This window comes from Oncorhynchus nerka, linkage group LG13 (assembly GCF_034236695.1).
Source record: "Oncorhynchus nerka isolate Pitt River linkage group LG13, Oner_Uvic_2.0, whole genome shotgun sequence".
Taxonomy (NCBI): Eukaryota; Metazoa; Chordata; class Actinopteri; order Salmoniformes; family Salmonidae; genus Oncorhynchus; species Oncorhynchus nerka.
The window spans coordinates 43,950,846-43,966,267 of NC_088408.1; the positions used below are offsets into that span (position 1 = coordinate 43,950,846).

The 15,422-nt window shown below is 39.6% G+C and overlaps 1 long non-coding RNA gene across 3 annotated transcripts; it reads right to left on the reverse strand.

The window, feature by feature from the left end:
• Positions 1-531: 531 nt before the first annotated feature.
• LOC135574596 (uncharacterized) lies at positions 532-3,156 on the reverse strand. Of its 3 annotated transcripts, none has more exons than XR_010465477.1 (4): positions 2,241-3,156; positions 1,002-1,089; positions 728-901; positions 532-623 (listed from the first exon to the last, which is right to left on the reverse strand). It is a non-coding gene; the product is annotated as an uncharacterized LOC135574596 (long non-coding RNA). The 3 variants fall into 3 exon arrangements; XR_010465475.1 differs by having other exon boundaries at positions 1,002-1,109; XR_010465476.1 differs by lacking the exon at positions 2,241-3,156 and adding an exon at positions 1,266-1,342 and having other exon boundaries at positions 1,002-1,109.
• Positions 3,157-15,422: the final 12,266 nt, after the last annotated feature.

Here is a 15,422-nt window from a genome sequence, read left to right on the forward strand (position 1 = left end):
TGGTTGGTGTTATATGTATGATTTTAGCGTCTGTATTTGCGTTTTTTAATGGGGTTGCTGTTTAACATGCGTGGAATTGTTCTATGCCAGAATAACATATCGTCTCTGTACTGTCTCTCAATTAAATCCCCCATTCGTTTGTATAACAAAACATTCCTCGATTTCAAAGCCCTGGAAAATAATGTGAAAAACCTTTCTTGTTCGGCTGCAGGTATTGAGGCCGTAGAATTGACTGGGTCTATAAGGTTGGCCGCATCACAGAATAGCTGGTCATCAACATCTGACATGTCATTAAAAACAGGTCTCTTGGGTGTTTCATTCGGAATGCTCGGGGCGCCGGAATCCCCCAGCTCTAGATTTATGTGGTCGTCTGTGCCGTTTTTCGCCGGTGCGGAGTCTGAATGAAAATAATACATAAATAATTTCGTTACTAGATATAAAAATATATATGTTAGCTACATACAAATGTCAAATACCTTTCCGTTATAATAATATATATTAACAGTATATAGTTAAAATACCTCAGCTTTTTTGGCGCTTGTTGTGACGAATCGCCGAAACCGGGGGTGTGTGACTTTTTCCCTCTAGCGTTCCAGATTCTGCTGGGTCTGTCTCCGGGCAGTCTGAAAAAACATTATTTGTCCTTGTTTTAACATAGGCTATCAACAGATCTATAACTAATAAAAAGGCTGATAACTAATAACAAAACTGTATAATGGTCCCATACCTTGTCCCTGGAGCGCCGGCTCGTGAAGCAGCAAGTTCCCGGCCCAACAGTAGTTTTCGGGTGGGCTTGATTCTGAGCAGTGTACTTGGGCCACAGTGAACGGTAGAATTGCATCAAAGTCCTGCGTGTCAGCTGTCCATAACGCATCCTTTATCATAAAGGGCTGTATGTCGGCTGTAAATACATAAAATAGTTTAAAAAAATAGTACAACCTATTTTTAAAATGTTTATATATAAATATTTCTTGGGTATGTGTTTAATTATAAGGACTTACAACGAAAAAAGGCCGTTGGTGATTGTCTGCCAGACTTTTGCTCCTGCGAACCCCCATCATGTTCCAGATCAGGTAAATCGCGTAAAAGCTGCGTAAATGTCGGGGATCCTAGATTCCATTAGACAATGTTAACAGTTATACGCTATATCTACACTTTTTTTTTTTTTTTTTTTTACCTATATTGGGCTTTTGGCCTGAAATACCCAAATAACTAGGGTTTAATATTCAAACAAATCTTAAAATATGTTTTTTTCATTTACTCACCTCCAGAAATATCCATTATGCGAGATTCCCTTATTCCGAATATTATTATTATTATTTTAATCTGTCCATGCAGCTCAATATTCAGGCCTTTATGTTTGCGCTAAAGCAATGCTGACAACGTTAAAAATAGTTCTGTCCCTAACTATCTAAAAGTTCGGAATGAGTTTTTTTGAGAGATGTAAGCTACACCCCAACCCATGTATGTCTGGTTTAGAGAACACAGGCTGTGAATTCAAACAACAGGAGGGGATGTCGTGACATTCTGTCTGCAAACGGGGTGTGTGGGGGCCGCAGATTAGAGATATCTATGTTTAACCCCCGCTGTTCGGCTGATATCTCGACATGCCTTATGCATGATAGTGCACACCTTGGTTTCAAACGGTTCTCTACAGATAAGAGTTCTGGGACCCCCCAACCTTAGGATTTATGTTACACACACAACCAACCACACACACACACACACACACACGCCTGTTGCTCCGCCTCAAGACCCCTCCCCACACACACACAAACACTCTGATTCTATTTTACTTCGTGACAGAGTTGGAAGACGTTGTTAAATAGGTTTTTCCCATAGTTAAAGGGTGAGATACCGTTTTTAAACATTCCTTTTATTGAATTACAAAATATTTCGTACAACCTTTAAGACATGTTTGAATTAAGTAACCCATTTGAATAATATTTAAACATGCAGCACACGTGTTTTATGTAAAAATAAAAAAAAACTTGGATGCAGGTCTTTGTACATTATTACAAACTTTAATAAAACGTAATGTTCATAACATACCCAATGTAGGAATAGACTATAAAATAATACATGTTTTTTTTCAGATCTTACAGTTGTCTGCGCCAGACCCTAGCTTGAGAGAAAAGAGCGCTACCCCTTAGTTAAATGGGGGGGTACACATTTAAAAAAATTAACACCTACATTTTAACACACGTTATAATTCAACATTTATTTTAACTATTTCTTACAGATATATGGGGTCCTGTTAGCCCTGAACATTATCCGTTTCCAATTCCCCATCACAAAGTCTTTTCCGCGCTCCGTCGAAGCTCTGTCCACTTTCCTGCCAGGGAAAGATCCGCCTTCGAACTTGTTGTTGTTCCGGTGTATGTCTCAACGATAACCTATGTTGTTCCGGGGTATGTCTCAACGATAACCTAGGCCATCGCCGTAATTGTTCACGATTTTCGAAAAGACTGTCCAGCTTATTCATCAGGGTTCGGAAAATGTGGTAATCGCGCCATTTAAAACTGAACATTATTTGAAAAAAATGTACATCCTTGCATGCTTTGGAGGATACATATGGACTGACCGTTTTCGTAGCATTTGACCTGTCAAATTGTTCACATGCTAAAATTGTCACTCTGGAGTCCGGGGTATACCCCATGGATGTGACTCTCAGGGCCATTAGATCCTGACGTCCACAGACTTGTTCTTCCAACGCATATCCTGGCAGCCTTGAAGCACTCATGGCACGTTCCATTTGACACAAAGCTAGCCTTATTTTAAGCCATTCTCGCATCCTTAGCGCTAGAGAAAAAGGCTCGGGTTCTGCACGATAAAAGGGTTGGGACACGCTGTCTGTGAATATCTTAACCGTAGATTCCTCCGGGTTGAATATGTACGAAATATGGCCCTCGCTTGTACACAGAAATCCGTTAAAACATTCGGGAGCCTTTACCAAAATATCCTCCAAGCTTTTGGCGTTGGGTTCGTGACATGAGCTACAGAGCACTCCGAGAATTCCCCTTGTAGACATATTTTTAGATGCTTAATATTCAGGTCTTAAAAAATGGCTTGTTCTGGACATTTATAATGCTGAGGCCCCAGCGCTATCTATAGCCCCAGACATTCCTGCTTCATAGATAACAACCATAAGGGAGATAAAACTGGGGGGGTGGAGGGGGCATGGGCCCCAAAAGTTCAAACACCCTCTAACACATGACCACACGAACAGGGGGGGGGGGGGGGGCGGGGCGGGGGCACATATTCTGTACATGTCATCAGGTCATAAGGTCAGCAATCAATCAATTTTGACACATGCCGTATCCTATTACTCTCTTACATTGTTTGTCTTCAGCAAGGCACAACAGCTTTTTCTAAAATGTTTGAGAGGAATGGGAGATTCAATATAGGCCAATAGTTTTTTTATATTTTCTGGGTCAAGGTCTGGCTTTTTCAAGAGCTTTATTACTGCCACGTTTAGTGAGTTTGGTACACATCCGGTGGATAGAGAGCCTTTAATAATGTTCAACATAGGGCCAAGCAGGGGGAAACAGCTCTTTCAGTAGTTTAGTTGGAATAGGGTCCAGTATGCAGCTTGAAGGCTTAGAGGCCATTATTATTTTCATCATTAGCCTGTTGTGGAATGGGGTTCCGCTAGCCAACAGCCAGTGAAATTGCAGGGCGTCAATTTCAAACAGAAATGTCATAAATCAAATGTCTCAAGTATTAGGCACAATTTTAAAATAAAATTCTCGTTAATCCAGCCACAGTGTCTGATTTCAAAAAGGCTTAACAGCGAAAGCTCCACAAACGATTTTGTTAGGTCACCACAGAAAAACACAGCCATTTTTCCAGCCAAAGAGAGGAGTCACAAAAAGCAGAAATAGAGGTAAAATTAATCACTAACCGTTGATGATCTTCATCAGATGACACTCATAGGACTTCACGGTACACAATACATGTATGTTATGTTCGATAAAGTGCATATTTATATCCAAAAATCTAATTTTACATTGGTGTGTTATGTTCAGTAGTTTCAAAACATGCAGTGATTTTGCAGTGAGCCACATCAATTTACAGAAATACTCATGTCACGCCCTGACCTGAGTATTCTTTGTTTTCTTTGTATATTTTGTTTAGGTCAGGGTGTGACGAGAGTGGTATGTGTGTTTTGTCTCATCTAGGGTTTTTGTACTGTCTAGGGGTTTTGTAGATTTTGGGATTGTTTCCATCTAGGTGTTTATGTAGGTCTATGGTTAGCCTAGATTGGTTCTCAATTAGAGGCAGGTGTTTATCGTTGTCTCTGATTGGAAACCATATTTAGGCAGCCATCTTCTTTGGGGATTTCGTGGGTTATTGTCTATGTTATGTTGCACGTTAGCTCAGTGTTTCGTTAGCAGTCACGGTCATCTTATCATTTTGTTGTTTTGTTTAAGTGTTCTTCCTTCAATAAAGAAGAATGTATTCACACCACGCTGCACTTTGGTCCCCTCCATACGACGATCGTGACAACTCATAATAAACATTGATAATAGATACAACTATTATACATGGAACTTTAGATGAACTACTCCTTAATGCAGCCACTTTGTCAGATTTCAAAAAAACTTTACGCAAAAACCATACAATGCAATAATCTGAGTAAAAACAGAAGTCAGAAATAACATTATAAATATATCAAACGAATCATATCAAACGAAGTATAGAATCAATGTTTAGGATGTTTTTATCATAAATGTTCAATAATGTCCCAACCGGAGTATTCCTTTGTCTGTAGAAAAGCAATGGAACGCGAGCTAACTCTCTCATGACCGCGCGTTACAAGCCCGTGGTTCTCTGACAAGACACCGGACTCATTCCCCTCTCAGTCAGCCCCCCTTTACAGTAGATGCCTGAAAAAAATGTTCTAGAAACTGTTGACATCTAGTGGAAGCCTTAGGAAGTGCAACATGACCAATATCCCACTGTATCTTCAATAGGGGCTGAATTGAAAAACTACAAACCTCAGATTTCCCACTTATTGGTTGGATTTTTTCTCAGATTTTTGCCTGCCATATGAGTTCTGTTATACTCACAGACATCATTCAAACAGTTTGAAAACTGTCAGAGTATTTTCTATCCAATACTACTAATACTATGCATATATTAGCATCTGGGACAGAGTAGCAGGTAGTTTACTCTGGGCACCTTATTCTTCCAAGCTACTCAATACTGCCCCCCTGTCACCAAGAAGTTAATCATACATCGGCCTGAACTTCTGAAGACCTTTGAACAGGAACATTAGCTAATCAGTGATATGCACCAGTAGGAGTATGCATCTCAAGCCACCAATAGAATCTATGCCCCAATGTCTGAGCCAATAAGAGAATGGAAACTAAGTAAGACAAAAGGTTCATAAAGTGGACTGACGATGTTATGTAAGGGTAAGACTGCATAAAAGCCAAGCACTAAGAATGAAGAGTTCTTCGATGGAATTGCTCGGCTTTGTTACTCTCTGTAATAAAGTCTATTTGAATTCACAAGCTCCGGTATCTGAGAAGTATTTGATTCAATGTTTTCATTTATAAAGCCCCTTTACAAAAAGGTCCACTGTACCTAACATCTTTGCTAAACTTTGGACATGCGAGTGGCCACACCTGGACCTCTTCAAAAACAAAGCCCCTTTACAAAAAGGTCCACTGTACCTAACATCTTTGCTAAACTTTGGACATGCGAGTGGCCACACCTGGACCTCTTCAAAAACAATCTTTAAAATGTTCTTAAAGCTGATTGAGGACCGTATTACTGATGCATGTGTTTTTCCATGTTTTCTTTCTGCTTGCATTTTGTAATTTTATTTTGATCTATTTATTTTCTGTAATTTATTTAATTTGGGGCTCTTCTGTAAAAGAGACCTTGGTCTCAGTATGACTCCCTGATAAAATAAAGGTTAAATAAAAGAACATTGGAGAGAAGCGTCTGTTTGGATCTCCCCTATATCCAACCTCTTTGTAAAGACTTGGCCCCTTGACTGCTGGTGTGTGTCTGTGTGTGTGAATGACTTTTCTCAGCCACCTCCTAGCCTCTGATCCTTGGTTGGCATGGCGAAGAAGCAGCAGGGGGCTTTCACTCCAATTTGCCATCGTTTGTCACCACTTGCCCCTGTGACACACACACACACACTTCTATAGACTGCTGACACTGTCCTGTTTCTCCAGAAATTGGCTTCATCCAGACACACACAGCAACATCTGATCTGTAAATTGAATACCGGGTCTGTTGAATTTAGACTTTTCAAAGTGTTGCCCTATTAACACTGATACTTTCCAACACCAGTGGCATTAAAATGAAACACTAACTCAGTTTTAAAGGTTCACTGTTATGGTGTTCACTAATACCTTTTATAAAATTGATCGTTTGGACCCTGGATGCTGATTGGACTAGCTGCGTTACAAGCCGTGCTACATTGGCCGTCACAGACATACCTATGAATGCTAACAATTCCATCTGAAATGTATCACTGCGCCTCATGGGTAACTGCATACGTGGAGTATGCCTGGAAGTGGGAGGATCAACAGAAGTGGGTGTATGGAAAGCAATATGCTAATAGGGCAGATTTGTTGCAACTCAAGACCGTTTTGAGTGGCTGCTGTGTTTTCAAACTTTTCGAGTTTGGTCTTGGTCGGCAGATGACAGTAAGGAATTTCGGTGAGGCTAACATTTTGCCATTCACTTTGCGCTGTGTCTTTGGTGAAGCTACCTACGTTCTTCATAGATGTATACTAGCTTTGTATTACTCTCTAACATTAATGTAGCCATAATTTACCAAGCTAACGTTAGCTAACCTAGCCTGTTAAAGTAGCTATCGTCACAAAGAGTCCTGTTTGCTGTAGCGACTAATAGCTTATGTTTTCAACTCATCTAACTAGCTAGCTTACTAAACTATTTGTCATGTTTGTGTTTGACAGCATATCAGTTTTAAAGCTGCTGATGGCCACATGGTTTTATCCAAGTGCCAGACGTGACAATTGTATAATTTTCCCTTCTGCCAGCTGGCTCCATTATCAAGCCCTGAGACTATGTCAGTTTGTGAGCACACATTGAGTCTCACATATTGAAGGCTGTGCCGCATAGAGGTAAGAACATGTAGCTACAGTAATTATAGGGGGTGGGATAAATAATTATGTTACAGATAGCTACACATAGGCCTACTAGCCACATAAAGCCTACCATTAATTAGACTAGGTCAAAACCTCTCATCATATGATACCATTATTAATATAGGCTAGCCAAGCTATTTATATCCCCTTCCATGGATCTGTGGATGCTGGTGGAGTTAAGGTGTCTGAAGCCGTTCGACGTGAGTGAGTGGTGGAACAGAGTTATGCAGAGACCTGTCACACAGGGGGACAGGACCGGCCTTCAGAATCTGCAGGCTCTGGTGAAGTGTATCACGTTGCATTGTACAAAGACCAGCCGTGTGTGTCTGCCTAGTAGACTACTGCCTAGTAGACAACCCACGGAATTGCTCTTGCAATGTGTCCAATGCGGTAATACAGAGTAGTGGGGCAAAGGTACAGGACGGCAGGACGGCGCAGGGTCAGGGCAGGCAAAAGGGTCAAAGCTGGGATTTTTTTTTAAAACAGGAACTTAGACAACACAGGAGCAAGGGGAAAAACCCTGGTCAGTTCTACAAACAAAACAAACTGGAAACAGAGAACACAGGAATAAATAGAAAGGGGAAACTGGGGAAGATGGGCGACACCTGGACGGGGTTGGTGACAAGCACAAAGGCATGTGAAACAAATCAGGGCATGACAAAAGGAATGTTTTCCAATTTGCGGAATCAAACATTCACAGACATACAACAATGCCCATCTTTTAGAGAAGTTTGTAACAATCTTGTGGGAAATTGTCAGGGACCTCTTCTGGGAATTGCCAGGGACAACACAATACAATAATCACCATACCTAGGTGCCGATGCGATATGTATTTTGATTTGATAGTGTGATTCGATGTTTCAAAATGTTTCTTCACTATATGTCTCCTGCAGAGTGACAAGAGACATGAGAAAACAAGTTTTGATCGGTAATGGAAATGCAAGAAATATCGCATAGTAATACCCTGACTACACCGCTAGCGTTGCGTGTTCTAGCATTGCAAAATAAATTCAGAAATTTATATTATTCAATTATAGCACGCAAATTATTGCACGCCTCTCCCATCTCCTCATTGGTTTATAGAAGAAGGTACCCACGTGGGTGACTGAAAGATGAACGAGGTCAGTGGGGGAAATGCACCTAATTTATGGAAGTTGCCAATCGCAATTTAAAGTCCAGAGAAGAAAAAGCCAGGAAGGAGGAGAGATGACTAGAAACAATTCAGTTGACTGTTTTTTTGTGCGGATTAATTCTCAGAGTAGAGGACCTTGTGCATTTCAGGTAAAATAACTCAATCTTTATATACCAGAACAAATTAGCTAGCAACAGCAATCTAGCTGAATAGGACAAATTAGCTAGCAAGTGCAAGCTAGCTAGCTAAATTGCCATAAATGTTTAATGCTTTTCGACCTTTGTTTTCATATTTTGTTGTGATCATGTGATCATGTTTGGTGTGGGGGGACAAAATACATTTATGCACGATGGTGCATGATGGCGCACACGCGCAGCCTGTTTGGGTTCCATGTAAGATGGCCTCGTTCATTATTTCTTTCATGTATTCATTGTTGTCATATTGCCGTAGAATTTGTACATTGTATCGTCAGAAATGTCAAGTGTAGAAAAAAAGAGGCCTGTGAAGAGAGGCGGGTTTCTTTACAATTCACATTAGGCATAGATGCTTGTAATGTCCAACTGGTTTACTCATGATGATAACACTGACATAATAATATCATGACACCCCTCCAAGTCAAGACCTACTGTACCTCCTCATGTACACGCCAAATGTGTTTTGAATTGGGCTGTACTTTGTCATATAAATATCACACATTCAAATGCTTTCTTTCATAATTTAATTCTGTCGTTCATTAACGTCCTACATGATAAGTGTGTATGCTGTTAACCGAGATTTATGGATATTATATAGCATATTATTGAAAAAAAAATTAAATGTACTGTGTAACATGTAATATTACTGTCATCTGATGAAGATTTTCAAAAGGTTAGTGAATTATTTATTTTTTAATCCTACTTTTAAATTTTATTTTTTCTGGGACAAAATGGCCGCCGCTTGCCTTTTGTTTCGGTGGTGATCTAATATAAATATGTGCTATGTTTTCGCCGTAAAACATTTTAGAAATCTGACTTGCTGGGTAGATAAACAACTTGTTTATCTTTCATTTGAGCTATTTTACTTGTTAATGTGTGGAGGTTAAATATTTTTAGGAATATTTTTTCGCATTGTGCGTTATGCTAATGAGCTTGAGCCGTAGTCACGATACCGGATCCGGGATGGGTCGGACTATGAGGTTAAATGATTCATATTGAAGTCATTTTTAGTGTAATTTATTTGTATTGTGTGTATGTGGTATGGGTAGGGTCTAGTCTATTCATATATGCTAAGTACCTTTAGCTCCTATTGACGATAGTATCTTCTGGCCGGGGGAGTTTTATTGCACTTCACAAACTGATACGGATCCTACAATGTGTTTAGTTTGACTAAAGATGACACACCATGATCTTTTCAAGACACTTCATTTACAATGAAGGTCAGAGCAACAGGCCTACGGTCTTTGTTTTCTTTGGGAGAAAAAGCGTGTTTATTGTTTATTGTTTTGAAAGTGTATTGGAAAGTTCTTAGTAGCTAGTTAACTTTTTAGTTTGGATCCCGCGACACAGTTGGCGTCATTTACTGGGACTGCTAGTCTCTGTCCAGTGATCCTGCCGACCAAGGACGGGTCTGAGGAGCTATTTCGCGTAATCTTTAGTAATTTAATTTGAATTTGACACTGCAATTCAGTGGATGTTGACGAAAATGATCCTGCTAAAGGGATGGGTGCATCAAGAAGTTAACGGTACCGTCCCACCTGGCCAACATCCGGTGAAATTGCAGAGAGCGAAATTCAAACTACAGTATTACAAATATTTAACTTTCATAAAATCACCAGCCTAATACATTAAAATAAAGATTAACGTCTTGTTAACCTCTTGCTTCTACCCTCTACTTTTTTGAACATTCTGTTAATTGGGGCTAGCCCTGAATTACTGCCCCTTCTGGAGGAATTCGGCACCCATATAAACCATGATAAATTTTTGTCAAAAGTTGCTAATATATGCATATAAAAATTATTATCGAATAGGAAACACTCTAAAGCTTATAAAACCGTTAAAATTTTGTCTCTATGTAAAGCAGAAGTCTCAGGGCATGCATTCTCCCAAAGTCTCTCTTGTAATGGAAAAAGTTGCCACCACTTTGACGTCATCGTATACACACTTCCCAAGCAGTTATAACCATGGAAACAGTTTCTACGTCTTCAGCGTGAAGCCTGCTTTCGATGAGGCGTGCAACTGTGAGAATCGCGCGCTCACGAGACGTTCAGCGTGCCCAAACGTCCCGGTGACGCAAAAAAAAAGTTTCACCAATGGGAGCTGGGAAATTTCTCTCTCTTTCCCTCAGGATGGACTGAACAACGTGTGCTTCTCTGTTCGCCCTCACGATTGCTGTAGACCTTTATAACATGTTAAGGCTTAATTATAAACATAGTTTGACAAGTTTACTCGAAATATAATGTATACTTTCGACGTTTTGGTGCGCATCCACTTGAAATTTGCATACATTTCGACCGAAAAGTGTCTAGTTTGAGAACGGAAAGACACAGACTTGAAAACTGAACGCTAACTTGGTGAGTATTAACCCTTCCAGGTCTTCTGAAGGAAGAACAGCCATGGTAAGGGAATATTTATGTCTTCATTTTGGGTTTCTGTCGACTCCAAGATAGAGGAGTCAGTATGCTAAATGAGAGCGCCGACTCTCTATTATAGCCTAGTGAACGCCAAATGTAACGTTAAAAATAATTGTAACATAGCGATTGCATTTAGAAGAAGTTTATCTTGCCATACATATGTAAAACATGCATATTTAGTCAAAGTTTATGATGTGTATTCCTTGTTAGCTGACGTTATCTGCCGGAGCTATTTTATTTCTCCTGACATTGCAGTAGCATTTTTTGAACGATGCATAATTGTAAACAGAGATTTATGGATATATATTGCATATTATTGAAAAAAAATGAATGTACTGTGTAACATGTTATATTACTGTCATCTGATGAAGATTTCAAAAGGTTAGTGAAATGATTTTTCTTTTAATCCTGCGTTTGTTGATTGCATATTTTTTCCTACTTGGCTAAGCTAATGAGGTATGTATGCAGTGGTGGTTGGACATAAATATGTGCTATGTTTTCGCCGTAAAACATTTTAGAAATCTGACTTGCTGGGTAGATAAATAACTTCTTTATCTTTCATTTGAGCCATTTTCCAAGCGATTCTGTGGAGGTTAAATATTTTTAGGATTATTTCTTGCGTTCCCTGCGCCACATTACAGCTCAGGGGGGATGGGGGGTGATCCCAAAGGGGATCATGTATCCCCATCACGTTAAAAATCGCGCAACATTTCAGCGCCCTGCTACTCATGCCAGGAATATAGTATATGCATTTGCTTAGTCTGTGTGGATAGAAAACACTCAGACGTTTATAAAACTGGTTAACTCACTGCTGTGGCTTTACCAGAACGGCATTTACATCGAAAAGCACAGGAAAAACTGATCACTGAAAATGGAAAAATATATTGCTTCGCTACTTGAACCCATTGATAAAGGTGAACCACAATTAATTGGCTGAGGTTGCAGTACCTACAGCTTCCACACGGTGTCTAGAGTCTTGTCATTTGCCTACGAGTTTTTTCTTGGTCAAACACATGCAAGGCAGCGCATTTCTTCAGGTCTAGGACCGGATATTTTGGTTGAGTTTCTAGCCGGACATTTTTCCAGACGGACAGCTAATGATTTTTACATCGCCTCCTGATGAATTTTATCGCTTATTAACGTTTACTAATACCTAAAGTTGCATTACAAAAGTATTTCGAAGTGTTTTGTGAAAGTTTATCGTCGACTTTTTGAATTTAAAAAAATGACGTTAAGTTATGAAACGCTGTTTTTTTCGTTTATCACACAGTCTACATATAACGATATCTAGGCTATATATGGACCGATTTAATCGGAAAAAATACCCAATAGTGTTTATGGGACATCTAGGAGTGCCAACAAAGAAGATGGTGAAAGGTAATGAATGTTTTCTATTTTATTGTGCGGTTTGTGTAGCGCCGAATATGCTAATTATTTTGTTTACATCCCCTGCGGGTCTTTTGTGTTGTAGTGTATTGTTACATGCTATCAGATAATAGCTTCTCATGCTTTCGCCGAAAAGCATTTTAAAAATCTGACTTGTTGCCTGGATTCACAACGAGTGTAGCTTTAATTCAATACCCTGCATGTGTATTTTAATGAACGTTTGAGTTTTAACTAATACTATTAGCATTTAGCGTAGCGCATTTGTATTTCCAGAGCTCTAGTTGAGACGCAAGCGTCCCGAGTAGAAGCAAGAGGTTAATCCAGCCGCTGTGTCAGATTTAAAAAATGATTTACGGTGAAAGCAAACCATGCGATTATCTGATGACAGTATGCAGCTTGAAGGTTTAGAGGCCATGATTATTTTAAATCTTGTGTCAAGAGATATACCACTAAAACACTTGAGTGTCTCTCTTGATCCTAGGTCCTGGCAGAGTTGTGCAGACTCAGAACAACTGAGTTTTGGAGGAATACGCAGATTTAAAGAGGAGTCCGTAATTTGCTTTCTAATGATCATGACCTTTTCCTCTAAGAAGTTTATGAAATTATCACTGCTGAAGTGAAAGCCATCCTCTCTTGGGGAATGCTGCTTTTTAGTTAGCTTCGCGAGAGTATACATTTTTTTCCGGATTGTTCTAATTTTCCTCAACTAAGTTGGAAAAATAGGATGATCGAGCAACAGTGAGGGCTCGTCGATAATGCACGGTATCGCTAGCTAGTCTGAAGACTTCATGTTTGGTGTGGCACCATTTCCGTTCCAATTTTCTGGAAGCTTGCTTCAGAGCTTGGGTATTTTCTGTATACCAGGGAGCTAGTTTCTAATGACAAATGTTTTTAGTTTTTAGGGGTGCAACTGCATCTAGGGTATTGCGCAAGGTTAAATTGAGTTAATTTGGTGAACTGATTTTTGTCTTGGGTAGGCAGAGGGAGTCTGGAGGGGCATCAAGGAATCTTTGGGTTGGCTGAGAATTTATAGCACAACTTTTGATGCTTCTTGGTTGGGGTCTGAGCAGATTATTTGTTGCGATTGCAAACGTAATAAAATGGTGGTCCAATAGTCCAGGATTCAAGGGGAAAACATCAAGATCCACAACATTTATTCCATGGGACAAAACTAGGTCCAGAGACATGTTGGACAAAACCCACTCAGTCGATGATGGCTCCGAAAGCCTTTTGGAGTGGGTCTGTGGACATTTCCATGTGAATATTAAAGTCACCAAAAATGTGAATATTATCTGCTATGAGTACAAGGTCCAATAAGAATTCAGGGAACTCAGTGAGGAACGCTGTATATGGCCCAGGAGGCCTGTAAACAGTAGCTATAGAAAGTGCTTGAGTAGGCTGCATAGATGTCATGACTAGAAGCTCAAAAGACGAAAACGTAAAAAAAATATATATATATTTGAAATTTGCTATCGTAAATGTTAGCAACGCCTTCGCCTTTGCGGGATGCACGGGGGATATGTTCACTAGTGTAACCAGGAGCCTCATTTAACACAGTAAATTTTTCAGTCAGGCCAATCACATCAAGATTATGATCAGTGATTAGTTAACTTCTTGCGTCGAGCCATGCCGGATCTGGTAGCGTAATCATAGCCTCAAGCTAAATACCATAACGCAACGTTAACTATTCATGAAAATCGCAAATGAAATGAAATTAATATGCTAGCTCTCAAGCTTAGCCTTTTGTTAACCTCTTGCCTCTACTTGGGACGCTTGCGTCCCAACTAGAGCTCTGGAAATGCAAATGCGCTACGCTAAATGCTAATAGTATTAGTTAAAACTCAAAAGTTCATTAAAATACACATGCAGGGTATCAAATTAAAGCTACACTCGTTGTGAATCCAGGCAACAAGTCAGATTTTTAAAATGCTTTTCGGCGACAGCATGAGAAGCTATTATCTGATAGCATGCACCAATACACTACAACAGAAAAGCACAGCAGGGGACGTAAACAAAATAATTAGCATTTCGGCATTACACAAACCGCACAATAAAATAGAAAACAGTCATTACCTTTCACCATCTTCTTTGTTGGCACTCCTAGATGTCCCATAAACACTATTGGGTCTTTATTTCGATTAAATCGGGCCATATAAAGCCAAGATATCGTTATATGTAGACTGTGTGATAAACGAAAAAAACAGCGATTTCACAACGTAACGTCATTTTTTAAAATTCAAAAAGTAGACGATAAACTTTCACAAAACACTTCGAAATACGTTTGTAATGCTACTTTAGGTATTAGTAAACGTTAATAAGCGATAAAAATCATCCGTAGGCGATGTATATATCATTAGCTGTCGTCTTGGAAAACATTTCAGGAGAGAGCTCTTCCGGAATGATCTGGGCGGAGACCGGAGGTAAGCGGTGCCCCTCTTTCGGTTCAACCAAGAATCAAAGATGATTAAATTCACAAGATACTCGACTACATGGGGATGCTGTGGGAGTTGAATGCTCGGTCTTATCTAATTCGGCTCACTGTTAACAATTGCTGGAAGTGGCGCAAGGATATTTATTTCCATTTTCTGTGATCAGGTTTTCCTGCGTTTTCCGATGTAACGCACGTTATGTAATAGCCACAGTCGTGATTTAACCAGTTTTAAAAACGTCCGAGGGTTTCCTATACACACATTCTAACCATATGAACGTACTATATTCCTGGCATGAGTAGCAGGGCGCTGAAATGTTGCGCGATTTTTAACAAAATGTTCAAAAAAGTAGAGGGTAGGAGCAACAGGTTAACAACACTGTCATCTCAGATTTTCAAAAATATGCTTCTCTACCATAGCAAACTAGCATTTAGCATTTAGCGTTAGCATTAGCAGGCCACATTTTCACAAAAACCAGCAAAAACATTCAATAAATCATTTACCTTTGAAGAACTTCGGATGTTTTCAATGAGGACACTCAGTTAGATAGCAAATGTTCAGTTTTTCCTGAAAGATTTTTTGTGCAGGAGAAATCGGTCCGTTTGGTGCGTCACGTTTGGCTACCAAAAAACCCCGAAAATTCAGTTATCCAAACGCCAAACTTTTTTCCAAATTAACTCCATAATATCGACTGAAACATGGCAAACGTTGTTTAGAACCAATCCTCAAGG